Raw genomic sequence first — 12,742 nt, forward strand, 5'->3', positions numbered from 1 at the left:
CACTCTTCTGGCCACAAGGCTGGAGTGTGGATGCACACTGCTCTATAGCAGGTGAAGATTTGGCACCCAGAACTCAATCGAACACATTCTTATTTTCCCCCCACACCATGTTGAGGTTTCCAGCTTATTATGGAAACACCAGGAGTGTGAATACGGGTGGGTAAAGGTAGGTTTCTGCCTCCAGTTTTAGCGGACAGATAGGACTGTATTTAAAGAAACCAAACTAAGAGGCATAGGCAGCAGGTGAATGGGCAGGTAGGTGGGGCTCTGGAGCGGGGTTTGGGAACAATAGAGAGGAACAGTGGATCCCCTCCTTTCTCTGGGTCCTGGAAAGGCTCTTTGGTGTCTTGCCAGGTGCTTCCCGGGGTGAGGCATGCCCCACCAGCAGGCACACTGGAGGTGATTTAGGTGATTCGGGAGGAGGCACTGCCTAGAGTGAGAGTGAGTTTGAATCACAGAGTGAGAAGGAGTTTCTCTTTCCTGGTGATCTTGCAGTGGTTCTGATGACAAGAAGGAGAGTCTCCTTTTGTGCTAACATGTCCCTAATACCTCCCAGGCTGGCTGATAGATCCCCAACTTCAGGTTCGTGGTTCTTTCAGGCAACAGGATCTGGCTAGAATATACTGACACTGGGGTGGGGGTGGGGGGTTGGGTAGTGTTTATAAGTTTCTCATCTATGTTTGCTGAATGGCACTGTTTCCTGTTTACTGTAATGCTATAGGGCTTCCTTTTAAAATAAATATAGTTAAATAAACAGAGTTGATTTAAAGGAAAAAAAGTCAGTGAATACTAGTTCAGGGGGCATGTAGTGACAGCTTGGCCATAGTTAGCATTTGGTAAATAGTGACGTGGTAGGAACAGGAGAGTGGTCTTGCTGCAGTCGGTCTGATTTCAAATCCACGTTCCATGCGTCACTTGAGGCCTTTGAGCAAGTTACTTAGGTAGCTAATCTGACCCTCAGTCTCTTTATGGAGAAAACGAGGGCAACTTCTTTTGCAGGGCTGTGGGGTTATATTGAAGGGAATGTTGAAGCAGAAACCCACCCGGACTGTCCATTCTGGGAGAGCCTCCTGGGTTTCCTGCGTCCTCCAAGTGGCCATGGGACAGCAAATGCCAATATCTCTGCTGGTGGCTGGGCCCCACCTGGCCCTCCTCAGCTGCAGCCAGACCCCACTCTCCTTCCCTTTAAGGCAGGGCCTCAGTTCAAATGAACACCTTCCTGCCTCCTCTCTAGCCCTACAGAAAACCTTCTGCTTAGTGGATAGTGGTCTTGAGCAGCATTAAATTCCAAAATTCAAAGAGAGATGACAGGTCAGGCACCAGAGCAACTGGGGAACCTCAGGACATTGGGGGTGGGGCGTGGCCCTTCAGAGGGGCTCTCAGATCTCCTAAGGATCTCTAATTTCCATTCAGGGAGGCTCTCCCCTTGGAGAGCTCCCCAGCAGGATTGAAAAAAGACTGGCATCAGTCAGTTTAAACATGGCATTCTGGCCCCATCAGCCAGTGCATAATAGATTGGTATTTCCTAAAAGTGTTTCTAATTCTCTTTTCTGTAATGCGGTTTACTGCCTTGCATTTTGGGGTGCATGCAAATAATATGAACCTGTTAAATTAAAAGCTTAAAATATACTGTTATGTTGTGGCCCTACTAAATGCTCCCCCCCCCCCACTCCACACATGGGGCTTGGGTACCTCTGGCCTCCTCCAACTCCCCAAGAACCTCCAGAACACATTAGTCCTCTCAGTTTCCAGATGGGAAAACTGAGGCTGGAAAGAGGCTGGCTGTTCCTTGTCTTCTGCTGTCACTTCTAGGGATCATAAATTCCAGGGCTGTGGGTTCAAAGGATGTGGGTGGTGGTTTGTGCAAGGGTGTGTGTGCAGTGGGGGGAAGCAGCAAGTGGGGGGGGGGTGGGCTCGGCGGGAGTCCTAAGACTTGGTTCCCGGTTGCCCTGCCCCCTCCCACCAAGGTCGGAGAATAAAAATAACAACCGTTCATATTCACTGAGCACTAACTATGTGCCAGGCACTGGGCCCGCGTGTATCACCACTTTCGGGTCTTCCAACGACCCTACAGGTCCCATTGTGACTCCCCTTTCCAGAAGAGGAAACCGAGGCAGGAAAGGTGTAGGAAGGATAGGATCACAAAGTTGAGAAGTGGGCCTGAGAAGGGGTTCTCCAGCAGGAAGTCGGATTCCAGATTCGTCGTTCTGAACCCTTACGGGAAGGTTGGAGGAGAAAAGGGGGGCAGAGGGACCGGAGAGGGGAGGGAGTGGAAATCCGTCCGGGCGAGCGCGGCGGAGGGACTCCTGGCTGCCCGTAGCGGCGCGATTCTCCGTCTTTCCCCGAACTGCGCGGCAGACTCCGCCCCAAACTTGGCCCGAGTTGCGCCCGGGGGCGGCCGGGGGCCGGGGGCGCTCCCCGGGCCGCAGCCTTTCCCTCCGGCGTCCCCCCACCCGCCTGCCGCCGGCCCTCCCACTCCGCTCTCCGGGTCCCTGACATCACGCCCCGGGAGGCGGGATCCGGGAAGGAGGGGACGCGGGGAGGAGGCTCCGCGCCACCGCGAGGGAGGAGGGAGGGCGCGCAGTCCCAGCCCAGAGCTTCAAAACAGCCCGGCGGCCTCGCCTCGCGCCCCAGCCCGTCCGTCTGTCCAGCCGCCTGCGCCCGGTGAGTGGGGCTCGCGCCCGGGAAGCGCGCGCGGGGCGCAGGGCCACGTCGGGGGGGCTCCGGGCAGCGTGCGCCCCGGGAGCCGGCCGCGCGCTCCTGCGCGCACGGGATCGAGGGAGTCCCGCCGTTGGTGGGGGGCAGGGAGGGGCCGAGGCCCATCCGTACCGAACCCCCCCCCCCCACGGTCCTCCGCCAGGGGACCAGGGCGCGGACCTTCCCCGTGCGCCGAGTTCGCCGCGCACCCCGAATTCCACCTCCCCACCCCCGGACCGCTTCCTGCGCCTTTTGCGCCGAGGCGGGCGGGAAAAGTTCGGGGAGGAGTCAGGGTGGCTCCCCTCGCCCCCGCCGACTGCACTCCCGGGGCTCTCGGAGTCCGGCGCAGCCGTTTGTCGCGGGAAGGTCCCGGGCGCCTCGGCGCACCGTCCCCCATCTTACCGAGCGGCGGGCCGGGCTGCGCCCAGGCCGGGTCAGTGGGTACCCCCTCGGCGGCGGCTCCGTTGCGCCCCCCAGCGACGAGGAGCAACTTCCTTGGAGGAGCCTGGAGGCGCCGCTGGGAAGCCGCTTCTCCCTTCTTATTGTGGTTGGGGTGGGGGTCTTTGGCGGCCCCACCCATGGGTTCCAGAGAAAGGGGAGGCTGGAGCTCGAGTATAGAGGGACTATACACTCTCCAAATCCAGGGTCCTAAACACACCCCATGGAGGCCCTGATTTGGGGCTCACATGGGGACATCATAAATGGGAGCCGGTTGAGGGTATCTGGACATGAGGGATACCCCGCAGAACAAAGCCCTCCTTCCAGGCCGCAGAAGCCACCCCTTATTTTTGGAACAAGGCGGACAGCCCGGTATCAGGTTTGGGGAAAGTCACCCTGCCTCCTTCCAAACTCCAAAGACGTGTGTGTGTGTGTGTGTGTGTGTGTGTGTGTGTGTGTGTGGAGTGGGATTGGCTCGGGTGATCTTGTAATTTAGCGGTGTCTATAATGGAGAGGCAAGCCTGAAAAGTGACAGGCAGAGGAAGGGTGAGGGGCTTGGGAAGGCTGGAGCCCCAATCTTATATGATCCCACTGTCGAAAGGCACCTAGGATGGGCAGATTCATAGGGCAGAAACAGAAAGTACAGGTTGCCAGGGACTGGGCGGGGTGGGGGGTTATCGCTTAATGGGTAAGTTTTATGTTGGGGAGGGTGAAAACATTTGGGGTATAGACAGTGGTGATGATTGCATGACATTTGGGGTGTATTTAATGTCACTGAATTCTACAGTTACAAGTGCTTAAATGATCGATGGTCGATTGTATGTATTTTTATCACCATTAAAAAAAAAAGTCTCCAGCCACCTCTGTACTTCCGTCTGAATTAGTGGAGTCTCAGAGGCTGCTGACCATTGCAAGCCACCTCTCCCAGAATTTGGCCTCGGTACAAGGAAGTAGAAGTGAGGCTGAGGAAGAGACAGGAGCCCGGGTCCCCCTAGGACTGAGGGAGGGACCCGGATGGGAACTGAAGCTAATGGAGTGTTTGCGGAACGCCCGTGCAGCATTCAGTGCGCCCACGCTCTCCCCTTCTGGAAGCTTCACACAGCTGCGTCCATCCCTGCTCCCAGGTGGCAGGTGGGGAGAGCCAGGTGGGAGACGTTAAGTCAATTTCTCAAGAGCACTGAGCTAGTGAGTGCCCAGAGCCAGACTTTGAACCTCCCTCTCCCCAAGCCCTCCCCTTATCCACCTGGAAATGCCCCCGTGGGTTTCCTGGAATGGGGCGGGAAGATGGGGGGGGGGGTGGGGAGACCCTTCTGGGAAAAACAGGGCCCAGATGCCCAGGGGGGCCTTGGCAGATGCCAAGCCCAGAGCCGAGGGAGGGGCATGGGGGTGGCAGGAAGACGCCTAACCTGTTTTCCCACTGAGGGATTTGGGATCTGCCCCCGCCAGGAATTGAGGGCCAGTGAGGGCCAGGAATTGAGGAGTGGGAGTTGGAGAGCGGGCCACATAGCCTGGAGCTTGCTGTGTCCCTAAAAGTGGGGAAACTGAGACTCCCTAAAGTGGGGAAATCTGGGGACTGGTGTCTGGGGTGGAAGCCACGGAGGTGGCCAGCCTGGTGGGGAGGCTCGGGGGCTGCGGCTACACCGCCCACCCAGCAAAGTGACACCCTGTCTGGCAAACGGGGCTCCGTGGCATCTAACTGTAAATACAGGGCACGTCCATTCAGTCACCCCTCCCTGGCTTCACAAGACGCTGTCTTCCTGCGATGGAAGCAAACGTTTCACCTAGATTTCCTTTCTCAGCCTCGCACGTACATTCCAGGCAGGAGCCGAAACCACGTGCGTGTGCGTTCAGACTCTCCATTTTACAGCCACAAGTGATTCATAGGTTGACTCAACTGGCCAAGTTTTCATCCCCTGGGGACTGTCCTGCCCCTCTGCGGCCTTCCTGGTTGATGGGGGCACAGCAGAGGCCAGCTCTCTGTCGCAGTAGACTCAGTCAGACGTGACCAGGAGGGGAAGTCTGTCGAGACAAAAATATAGAAGTGCTTTTGCAAGGCCAGATGGGACAGCCATTGGATTGCTGGCTGGTTGATGAGTCGTTTGGGAGGAAGAATCCAACCACCCTCCCTGGGGGGGCAGATTGTGTGTGTGTGTGTGTGTGTGTGTGTGTGTGTCTGTGTTTTGTAACATGTGGCCGCTGCCCAGCTCTGTGGACAAGTGGGGCTCTGACACAGAGCAGGGGTGGCGGCTGCCATGTCCGAAAGGTAGGGTGGGGTCCCAGGCACTGGAGCAGAGTCCTTGGAGAAGAGGCAGGTGAAGGTTGGTGCCGGGCTTCTAGGAGGGAGAATCAGCCCTGGACGTCGGCTTAGGAGAGGAGGCACTTGGTGGTGGCAGCTGGAGTGGGGAAAGGAGGCACCTGGCACCTTAGACGGACCGGAGGCCTGACTCTTGGACTTGGCTTCAGCTTGTCCGGGGAAGAATAGGGGTTGGGGTGGGGGTGGTGGGAAGCAGAGGCTCCCCTTTCTTGCCCCAGGCGTGATGGAGTTACCCAAGGCCCTGCAGGAGTTACCCAGAGTGCAGAGTGGAATCCTCCCCACATGCATCTGGCTCTCGTTAGGGACAGGCCAAGGGGTGGGGGGAGTCTAAAAATATCAGAGGCAGAACTGCTACCCAGCGAGAGTGCTGGGCTAGTAACCGGATACCCAGGGTGGGGGCTGGTGGTGGTGTCTGTGACGCAGAGCTAGCGTAGCTCTGTTCCAGTCACTTGGGTTCTTCCAGGCAGCTGAGCCTTGGGCAAGGGCCTGGGAGGAGAGAGAGCTGTCTGCATTCAGGGCAGCCAGGGGCTAAGATGGGGAAATTTCAAGGGCGTGAGAACCTTAGAAAATCCCAGTTTGACAACTAGGGACACGCTGACTTGCCCCAGGTCACCCGGCAGGTTGTCAGCAGAATCAGGAGCAGATCTGGGTCTAAGGGTGCACTGCCCAGGAGCTCAATGGCATCGGAACCGTCATGGGGGTTCCAGGCCAGGTCCCCAGGATCAGGGTCCCTTATGGCATGTGCCATCCACCTGGGATGCTGAGTTTTCCGTGCTCACGTACTGATGGGAGAAAGGTAGACAAGATACTATGCCCAGGCAGTAGGTCACTTCCCGCTGGGCCTTGGGTCACTCTCGGGCCCAGCCGTTGGGCTCTGGGGGATGTTTGCCCATCCTGGGGCAGGATGTAGGGAGGAGGAGGGGCTGAAGGAGAACCAGCTATATGAGTCCCTCCCTCCTTCCCATCTTAAGACACTGCTGGTTTTGTTCAAGAGGTATCTGCTGTGCCTAATGAGTAAGTTGTTAACGTGAATAACTGAATTCCTACGGCCCCCACTGTCCTTGGGAAGTGGAGCTGCTTTTGATCTAAAAGGGAAGTGAGGGCGTAGAGATTGCCCCAATTCCTGCCCTCTGTGGACAGGTTGGATGACCTCAGCTTCTAGAAGCTTCCTAGCATTCCTAGGTGGTGAGCTGGAGGAGGGGTCGCCGGGGGCGACATTTGGCATGGAGATTATCTTGAGGAATACGGGTGTAAAGGGTGTAAACTCCCTATCACCGTGTGGGATGTGGGGACGGAGAAGTTAAGTCCCTCACTGCAGATGGCTTCCCCGTAGAGAAGTCACTTGGAACGTTTCTGGTTCTGACACTTCTGATCACCGATTTATCTGGCAAACGCCGTCAATAAATACGACTCAAAGTCGTCTCGTTCGTCTTGTTCTCATGAATGCTTCTCACAGTGTGTCGTCACTGGTGGCACGCGAGATATTTTTTGAAGTTCTGCAAGCTGAACGTGAACCAAGAAAGAGTAATCATGTCTTTCTGTCAGTTGGGGTTTCACATCAACGGCACCCAGACCGGTTCACAGATACACCGTTTGGTAGAGTGAAACTACAGTTGATGCTTTCAGCTTTAACACGTTTTTTAAAAAATAATCGAAGGGTGTCGTGGATAAGCCCGGCTGATCCAGAGCAAAAAGCTTAGCCCTGGCGTGACTGCCGTTTGGGAATTGGCATCACCGTGACCGGGATGGACACGCAGTTCACACTTTGGACGACGCCACCGATCCTGGAGTATCTGTGAGCTCTCCGCCCCAGCTTCGCTTCCGCAGAAAGATCCGTGTGTTTGGCCTCAGACCTCGCAGCCACTCAGCTTCCCAGAGAGTCTCTCCCTTTAATGAGGGTCCTTGTGCTGCCCGGATGACCTCGGACGTTGCTCTGAGGATGGGAGGAGTTGTGTGTCGGTATAGATAGGAGTGGCTTGCTTGAACCGAGGGAAGGGCGAGGGAGCGGCTGGCTGGCCCCCTTTCATCTTGCTGGGTACGATTTAGCAACTCTGTGCAGAGAGCTGCTACAGGCAGAGAGGGATTTCGCTGTCTTCCAAGGAGGCTGCAGCCTGGTCCAAGGATGCTTGTGCCAGGACCGGGACGGAGACAGAGATGTGGTTTCGTGGAAGCCGGTGGTTGTGGTGGGCAAAGGGTTTCCTTAAGCCTCGTGGGACCGGAGACGGGCTCAGCAGAGTCCCTAGGATTTCCCCAAGCAGCGATGGTCCTGGGTGTGCGGGCAGGAGCAGAGAAGGACGGCGGACAATGCTGGCGGGATCCCACTCCAGGAGCAGTGTGCAGGTCGCCTGCTGTTCAGGGAGGGCAGCAGGGGGCACGGAGCGGGACGGGGAGAGAGGGGCCGGGTGGAGGGGCTTTCCTCCAGATCCCCAAGAACCTGGCTAGGGAGGCGGGCATGATGATGTTCACACAGCATTGTTGCAGTGGAAAAGGCAGAGAGAGAGAGAGAGAGAGAGAGAGAGGAGAGAGAGAGGGGGGAAAAGAGGAAGTAACCTAGAGGCAACCTAAATATCCATCGGTCGTTAACAGGACAGTTTACAGAGGTTAAAAGGAATGAGATTCATCTGTGTGTCCCAGTGGAGAAAGATCCGTAAGGCATTGTTATAGCAAAGCGATGGGTGAGGAAATACTCTTTTTGTATGAAAACCAACAAGGACTAGCGGCGTTTCCTGTGGCCTCGTATGTATCGTATGTATCGTGTGGACATAAGGAAGAGTGTCTGGAAGGACACATCAAAATAGGTCTGGTGGCTGCCTCTGGATAGAGGGGAGGGAAAGGAACAGCAATGGCAGGAATGGACACAGGAACCCCAGCCTCGTCTGTACCAGAGAGCATGTATTCACGCGCTTCCTCTGTACCTGAAGTTCCATAAGTTCCAGTAACCCGGGGCCAGGGTAATGGGGGGCCATCCAGCCCCCGGGGAGCGTTCCCTTCGGAACATCCCACTGTGGACGCCTTGTGGGTGTAAGGGGTTTCCTGTCTGGGTGCTGTTAACAGAATGGGGCGACAGTGAATATAGTGGCCCCAGTAGGGCCATTATGAGAACCCCCGAAGGGTATCCAGGAGGCCTTGGGGAATGGGAGCTTTGAAGAGAATTCAGAGACACGTAAGGAGCTGGGGCTGGAGCCGCATTTTAGGTTGATTATCTGAGGGGAGTAGAAAATGGCTTGCATTCTGGCGCCATTGTCCGTGGCAATAATAATAATTACCATTGCTGTTGTTCTAGCATTTGTAAGGTGCAGAGCAGTTTCCTGGGCCACGGGCTTTGTATCCTCTATCTCATTTAATATGAACACCAACCCGGGATGCCTGGCTGGCTCCCTCGGTGGAGCCTGCAACTCTTGATCTCAGGGCTGTGGGTTCGCGTCCCATGTTGGGTGTAGAGATTGCTTAAAAACGGAATCTTAGGGGCACCTGGGTGGCTCGGTCATTTGAGCATCTGACTTCGGCTCGGGTCATGATCTCGCGGTCCGTGACTTTGAGTACCACATTGGGCTTCCCTGCTGTCAGCACAGAACCCGCTGCGGATCCTCTATCCCCCTCTCTCTTCTGCCCCTCCCCCACTTATACACGCGCGCGCTCTCTCTCTCCCTTTCTAAAAAATGAGTAAACAGTAAATAAATAAATAAATAAATAAATAAATAAATAAATATTAAAAACACCAAACAACCGCCCCGTGAGGGTAGGGACTGTTCTAATTCCCGTTAGTAGATGGAAAAGTGGAGTCTTAACATTTTTGCTTAAAACCACACAGTGGCTGTGTTTTGGATTTGAATCCAGGTCTGGTGGACCCCACAGACCCTGCTGCATTTGATGTATCCCACCACGTCCGTCTTTGTGAAAACACACATCTGCGTCCTCCTCTTGGAATAATCCCGGCCCGTCGAGCCGGGAAAGTTCCTTTGTTAGCACATGTTTTGGTGGGTGTCCCGGAGGCTGGCATCCTTCCTCCAAAGCCGGCCATCTGGGCAGGCCTGGGGGGGCCCCCCCGGCCGTGAGCTCTCTGCCCCCCAGCCTGTCTCACGGAGGACGGACCCGCCCCTCCCCCAGGCCGTCTTGATTCTGTTTCAGGTGTGTGTGGAATGGCATTCTGGGAATCCCGCTTTGGCCAGGAACCTGGAGTCTAAAGCTATCCGTTCTTTCTGCTGGTCTTTGCCGAAGGCCAGGGCTGGTGGATGCGGGGACCCATCTGGTGAGGTCACGGGGGTGCCTCCAGCATCCAGCACCCAGCTCAGCGTGCAGTAGCAGGTGCTCGGGGACCCTCTGTCTTGTGAAGTGCTGAGAGAGGGAGTCACCCTGGAGTCTTGGGGCTCCATGCTTCCCAGCTGGCCCCAGAGGAGGATCCCAGGGGTGGGTGAGGAGCCAGCCGGAGGCTGCAGGGGGTGAGAAGGGAGGGGAGAGACTCGGGGGTGGGGTGGAAGAGATAACTGGGGCCGGGACAGCTAGCCGTTCCCTGTCCCTCCCGTGGCGGGCTCCGCCTGGAGCCGCGTCAGGCCCCGGATGGCACGGTCAGCGTCCATTTGTGTCAGAGTGACACGGGGTCACATTCTTCTAGGGCAGAGCCCGAAAGAGGCTTCGTTGCCGCCACGCCCAGAGTGCGGTCTGCACACCCACGGGTGTTAGGAGGCAGCTTCTATAGCATACGGGCAAACGTTAGAAACTGTGATGTGCTCATATTTATTTAAAATTTGCGTTACTACTGTTTCCGATTCTGTGTCTCCCTCTCTCTCTGCCCCTCCCCCGTTCATGCTCTGTCTCTCTCTGTCCCAAAAATAAATAAAAAATGTTGAAAAAAAAAAATTTAAAAAAAAAAAAAAAAAAAGAAATGGGGCGCCTGGGTGGCGCAGTCGGTTAAGCGTCCGACTTCAGCCAGGTCACGATCTCGCGGTCCGTGAGTTCGAGCCCCGCGTCAGGCTCTGGGCTGATGGCTCGGAGCCTGGAGCCTGTTTCCGATTCTGTGTCTCCCTCTCTCTCTGCCCCTCCCCCGTTCATGCTCTGTCTCTCTCTGTCCCAAAAATAAATAAAAAATGTTGAAAAAAAAAAAAATTTAAAATTTGCGTTACTAAAATGTCCATCGCTTGGCCCGGGATACCGCTTTTCCTTTGATGGAGTGATACACGCTTAAAAACGAATCGACTCAAGTTCATGTGTTTTAAAGACGGTTATGGGTCACCTGTGGCCCTGGGGGGGATACGGAGACAGGGCAGAAATGATAATAGTGTTGTCTCTGTCACTGTTTCCCTTCACTCCGTGATGTGCCCACCCCATTCCCCGCCCACCCCCAGATGCCGCGAGTGTTGGCTGCTAACACAAGCTCCCCCTTTTCTGGGCAATTTCGAGGACCCCCTCGCCCCTCTGGAGACAGCCGGGAAGTTGTGCTCCTGCCCCCTGGGTCTATGGACCGCACCCCGGGGCACCTGCCCAGTTGTGTCCACGAGCCTGGCTGAGGTCCCGCCGCCCTCTCCCAGGTGGGGCCCTGGGGCTCTCCCAACGGTTTTCCAGGCTAGAGCTGATGAGCCTCGGAATATTCCTCTCCCTGCACCCAGAGGCTGGGTGGGACTTCCCAAGCGGAAGGAGGACACTGATCGTCTGGAGGCCCTCTTCTTGGAGATGCTTCCGGTCTCCACTCACCCTTCCGCCTCAGGGCCTGCACAGGGCTCTGGAGTGGCCTCGCGCCATCAGGGGTGGCGGGTTACCGGCCCCCAGTGAGCTCAGCCATCTCTGCACACCGGCCTGTTCTGGACAGTCCGTGCAAATGGGATCGTGCGCCGCGTGGCCTTTTGCGTCTGGCTTCTTTTCCCTCGCAGCACGTCTTCGTGGTTCTTCCCTGTTGCGGCACGTGTTGGTGCTTTCTCCCTTTTCAGGGCCGAATAATATTCCATCATATGGGTGTCACCGCTTGTGTTCATCCGTTCACGAGTTGCTGGACACAGGGGCTGCCTCCACCTCTTGGCCGTGGTGAAGAACGCTGCGGTGGACATTCAGGTACCTACTTGGACCCGTGTTCCCGTGTCTGTTGGGTGTATCCCTCGGCGTGGAGTTGCTGGCTCGGATGGTAACAGTGTTTAACTGCTCGAAGAGCAGCCAGCCTGTTTTCCAAAGTGGCTGTACCTTCTTATGTTCCCACCAGCAGGGTTCGAAGGCTCCAGGTTCTCTGCTTCCCCAGCTCGAGCAGGTTCCTGGGGGCTGGGGCCTCTGGGTCTAAGGGAGGACCCACCAAAGGGTCTGGGACCCGCTGACCCAAGTGAGTGGGCGGTGGGGGGGTCTGGAAGGAAGAGGGGTGTGCCTGCTGTGTGGGCACCTGCCGGGGGTACAGTTGGAATCCGTGCAAGGTGCTGTTTTCTGCACGACGCTACAGTGACTTTCGAAGGCGCTGGACACGTCACATGGCGCGAAATCACTCTGTGAGAGGTGGTTCCCTTTCCGATCCTCTTTCAACAATCCTGATTCCATCGAGGGAAAAATCTTAGTGGGTGCTGACACGTTTCATGCCTTTCCAACTTCGCGTTCCTTCTTCAGACGGTGCGTGTCTTCGGTGTAGCCCTCGGACAGACAACAGCACTGAGCCAGAACTCGGGGACTTTTGCGGGGGTGGGGGGGCGTTTGTTTTCACAATCAATCTCTATTTGTAGCAAGTGATGCTGATTTTCCACTGCCAGGGAGCCAGAAGATTTCTTTTAAAAATACGTGTATTTCTGTTAGCGAGTGGGTTTATTTAAAGACCAGGATGAAGTCGATTCCCAGAGTGGTACTCGAGAAGGTGATGGCAATGGAAGTTGGGAAAACCTTGTTCTGGGATGTAGGGCCCGATAATCCCTGGTCTTCAGTGTTTCACAGAGGGAATCTCTTCCTGTCGTTTGTCCCCACTCCCCCCCTCCCTGCCCAGTTAAGGGGCGTGACTTGCCAACTCTCAAGTTAGCGAATCTGTATGGGCTGGGAACCCCAATGGAGAGATGCTGGGTTAGAGTTCTCCAAGAAGCAGAACCAACAGGATGTGTATATATATAGAGAGATTTATTTTAAGGAATTGGCTTACGTGGTTATGGAGGCTGGTGGGTCCAAAGTCTGCAGGGTGGGCTGGCAGGCTGGAGACCCAGGGAGAGGGGATGCTGTAGTTCAAGTCCGAAGGCCGTCTACTGGCTGAATTCCTTCTTGCTTGGAGGTCAGCCTTGTTCCAGTCATGCCTTCGCCTGATTGGATGAGGCCCACCCACATTAGAGAGGATAATCTGCTCTT

The 12,742-nt window shown here is 55.9% G+C and overlaps 1 protein-coding gene across 1 annotated transcript in view; it reads left to right on the forward strand.

Moving 5' to 3' along the window:
• Nucleotides 1–2,524: 2,524 nt before the first annotated feature.
• Nucleotides 2,525–12,742, forward strand: part of EMP2 (epithelial membrane protein 2) — a 33,352-nt gene continuing 23,134 nt past the window's right edge. The window contains exon 1 of the mRNA XM_058712123.1: nt 2,525–2,664. The gene's annotated coding sequence lies outside the window, so the exon portion shown is untranslated. The remainder of the gene's footprint in view (nt 2,665–12,742) is intronic.

Source organism: Neofelis nebulosa, chromosome 18, assembly GCF_028018385.1.
Source record: "Neofelis nebulosa isolate mNeoNeb1 chromosome 18, mNeoNeb1.pri, whole genome shotgun sequence".
NCBI lineage: Eukaryota > Metazoa > Chordata > Mammalia > Carnivora > Felidae > Neofelis > Neofelis nebulosa.